Consider the following 4,393-nt stretch of genomic DNA (forward strand, 5'->3'; position numbering starts at 1 on the left):
CGACGCCGCACCATCGTTGGACCTCGCCGACGCCGTCCGGAGAAACCCCTCCCCGTCGTCATCCACGTCGGCACCCGAGCCCGGCGCCGCGTTGCCCTTCGAACGCGCCTCGCCGCCGCAATCGACAACCACTTGGGCGAGCTCCCACGACGTCACCTGAAACTGCATCGCCCTCCACCTCGACCGCCTCCTCGCCGACCTCGCGTCCTCATCCTCTTCCCTGCCGGCCGCCAGCAAGCCTCGGCGCCCTCTCTCCCCATCAACGCTGGTGAGGCCCCGGGCCTCTTCCCTTCTCTGCCTCACGCCTCGCTCACGGTCACCGCACGCTAGACCGCCCACGTGCGCGCCCGCGGTGAGCACGTGCTCACCACGCCCTGCGCGTCGTGCTCCCCGCGACCGAGTCGTCCTCGGCGTGCGCCACCTCCTCGTGCCGCCCGCGACGTCCGCTCCTCCCGTTTGCCGCTCCGGCTGCCGGCGCCTCGCAGCACTCTGTCGGGCGTCTGCAACGCCCGCTGCGCCCATTCAGGCCTTGCCCGTACCCGCGTGCCCGTTAGGCCCCAGGGGCCACAGACATCTGGCCCCCCCTAGTGCCACTGACCGACTGGGCCCACAACCATGTACTGATTAGAACGAAAAAGATAGGGAATTAAATAAATATAATTAGTAAAAATGAAAATGAATAAAATTAATTAATTAAATAATTAATTAAGTAAATACTTAATTTAATTAATCCTGATTAATTAACCTAATGGCTAATTAACCTAATTAACTACTGCTAATTAAACTAAACTAGGGTAATTAGTTAACAGTCACTGACGGACGGGACCCACATGTCAGGTTGACCAATCAACTCTGTTGACTGCTGACGTCCGCATGACGTCATGCTGATGTCATTAATCTATTTTTCGAATTAATTAAATAATTAATTAAATTCCAGAAATTAATAAAATCTTTAGAAAATCATATCTTTTAATCCGTAACTCGGATTAAAATATTTTCAACATGAAAGTTCCTCAGAACAACGAGACGAATCCGGATACGCAGCCCGTTCGTCCGCCACGCGTCCCTAGCATAGAGAACCTGCAACATTTCACCTCTGGTTCATCTGTCCGAAAACACGAAACACCGGGAATACTTTCCCGGGGGTTTTCCCCCCTTCACCGGTATCACCTACTACCGCGTTAGGGCACACCGAACACCGCGTATTGCCTTGATATATTTTGTGGTGCTTTGTTTGCTCTGTATTCATTATTTCTTCCCCCTCTTCTCTCCGGTAGACTACGAGACCGACGCTGCTGCTGACCAGTTCGACTACGGAGTTGACGACCCTCTCTCTTGCCAGAGCAACCAGGCAAGCCCCCCCCCCCCTTGATCACCAGATATCGCCTATTCTCCTCTATACTGCTTGCATTAGAGTAGTGTAGCATGTTACTGCTTTCGTTAATCCTATTCTGATGCATAGCCTGACATTGTCGCTACATCTGTTAATACCTTACCTGCAATCCTAAATGCTTAGTATAGGATGCTAGTTTATCATCATTGGCCCTATATTCTTGTCAGTCTGCCTTGCTATACTATCGGGCCGTGATCACTTGGGAGGTGATCACGGGTACATACTATACATACATACATACTATATAGATGGTGACTAAAGTCGGGTTAGCTCATTGAGTACCCGCAAGTGATTCTGACGAGGGGGCTGAAAGGACAGGTGGCTCCATCCCGGTAGAGGTGGGCCTGGGTTCCCGACGGCCCTCGACTGTTACTTTGTGGCGGAGCGGCAGGGCAGGTTGTGACCACCTAGGAGACAGGTGGGCCTGGCCCTGTTCAGCGTTCACGGATACTTAACACGCTTAACGAGATCTTGGTATTTGATCTGAGTCGGCTACGAGCCTATACGCACTAACCATCTACGTGGGAGTAGTTATGGGTATCCCGACGTCGTGGTATCAGCCGAAGCACTTCAGACGTCAGCGACGGAGCGGCGCGCGCCGGATTGGACTGTAACGCCACTAGGCTAGGTCTGCTTCCGGCCGCCCACGCAACGTGCAGGTGTGCTCAGGGCGATGGGCCCAGACCCCTGCGCGCTTAGGTTTAGACCGGCGTGCTGGCCTCTCTATTTTGCCTAGGTGGGGCTGCGACGTGTTGATCTTCCGAGGCCGGGCATGACCCAGGAAAGTGTGTCCGGCCAAATGGGATCGAGCGTGTTGGGTTATGTGGTGCACCCCTGCAGGGAAGTTAATCTATTCGAATAGCCGTGATCTTCGGTAACAGGACGACTTGGAGTTGTACCTTGACCTTATGACAACTAGAATCGGATACTTAATAAAACACACCCTTCCAAGTGCCAGATACAACCGGTGGTCGCTCTACCTCAGGGATATGAGGAGGGGATCGCCGGGTAGGATTATGCTATTTGGAGATGCTACTTGGAGATGCTACTTGGAGGACTTCAATCTACTCTCTTCTACTTGATGCAAGACGGTGGCTGCGAGAAGCGTAGTCTTCGACAGGATTAGCTATCCCCCTCTTATTCTGGCATTCTGCAGTTCAGTCCACTGATATGGCCTCCTTACACATATACCCATGCATATGTAGTGTAGTTCCTTGCTTGCGAGTACTTTGGATGAGTACTCACGGTTGCTTTCTCCCCCCCTTTTTCCCCTTTTCCTTTCTTTCTGGTTGTCGCAACCAGATGCTGGAGTCCAGGAGCCAGACGCCACCGTCGACGACGACCCCTACTACACCGGAGGTGCCTACTACTACGTGCAGCCCGCTGACGACATCCAGGAGTAGTTAGGAGGATCCCAGGCAGGAGGCCTGCGCCTCTTTCGATCTGTATCCCAGTTTGTGCTAGCCTTCTTAAGGCAAACTTGTTTAACTTATGTCTGTACTCAGATATTGTTGCTTCCGCTGACTCGTCTATGATCGAGCACTTGTATTCGAGCCCTCGAGGCCCCTGGCTTGTATTATGATGCTTGTATGACTTAATTTATTTGTAGAGTTGTGTTGTGATATCTTCCCGTGAGTCCCTGATCTTGATCGTACACATTTGCGTGCATGATTAGTGTACGATTGAATCGGGGGCGTCACAGTGCTATGCCATTGCATCTATTTAATAAAATGTGCAAAGCTAATTAACCTTGAAAGATCCGCTTGTTGAGTTCATCCTCTACATATCTATACACGCAATTTATTCAGGTACATTCCATTTTCTTTAACACTGAAAGAAACATAAAAATTGATTGACTTAAATGCAATATCACAATAAAACAGATCTGATGAGAAATAGGAAAGGTGGATACCTTTGCTTATCTGACGAAGACGGGCGATGAACCCTGTGGCGGCGCGTTGACCATGGCCTTGTGTAGACTGGCAACGCGGATCTGCGTTCCCACACCCACGTACAAGTCAGAGCTGTCACGTCGTGTCGCCGGTAGGGCTTCAATAGACGACGTCGTAAGCCTGCTCATAAGAATGATTTCTGTCAGGTCATTAGCAATTGTCTGAAGTGGATTTCAAAGTTCAGTTTGTACATAAAATCTGTTGTAATGTATACTGAATTGGAGTTCAGATCTGATATAGCGAAAGGAGGCTGCGACTCGGTGTACAGATACCTTAAACCTTGGGCGATGCCGATGGCTATTTTCATTCGTCTGAGCCAAGAGAATTGGGCTGCTTCACCATATAAAGGAAGAAAACAAATGAGATCAAATCTACGACACACAGAAAATGCAAATATTTAGTCTGTCCTAATGAAATTGAAGAGATAGACTTACAGTGTAGGTGTAAGCTCGTACAGGGTCCCATTTGATTTTTACTCAAAGACTAACATCCTCGAGAATGGGTCACTCTATCTGCCATATAGCCCAGAAACTTTGCTATGTTCTCATGATTCAACCTTGTCAGATCAATAACCTACAATGTTCATCCCATTTTATTTATTTATTATTTGAGTTAAAAGGTGTTTCCGAGTCGCAATTTTAGACAAACGAACTACCTTGTTTCGGTAAAAGAGCTCATGCTGGCTAGTCCAATGACCTTGAAAGGCGCATAATGATACGATAGAAACCTCAGATCCATTCTTCATTGTTTCTTTGTAGACTATAGTCTTTGGAGTTGAGCCAATTATGTTGCTAAAATCCTCACAAGCTACTTCAAGTTCCTGGTTACTCAACTATGGAAACTTTTCAGCATATCGGAATCTGAGGAAAGCATGAACAAATTAGCAACAATGTATGTTAGACAAATAATCAATTTATTTTATATAGTTAATACCAACCAATCAGTACTGTTATCTCGTCGCTCCAACTTTTTGAACTACTCCATGATGATATTCTTATAGAAGGCTTTAGATTACAGCTTCTGGAGGCAGTAACAGCACCAGTGATCA

At 48.4% G+C, this 4,393-nt stretch overlaps 1 pseudogene; it reads right to left on the reverse strand.

Moving 5' to 3' along the window:
- The window catches only part of LOC119361053, a 13,960-nt pseudogene extending 9,870 nt beyond the window's left edge, over positions 1–4,090 (reverse strand).
- Between the last annotated feature and the right edge of the window lie 303 nt (positions 4,091–4,393).

The sequence above is a fragment of the Triticum dicoccoides genome, chromosome 2B (assembly GCF_002162155.2).
Source record: "Triticum dicoccoides isolate Atlit2015 ecotype Zavitan chromosome 2B, WEW_v2.0, whole genome shotgun sequence".
NCBI lineage: Eukaryota > Viridiplantae > Streptophyta > Magnoliopsida > Poales > Poaceae > Triticum > Triticum dicoccoides.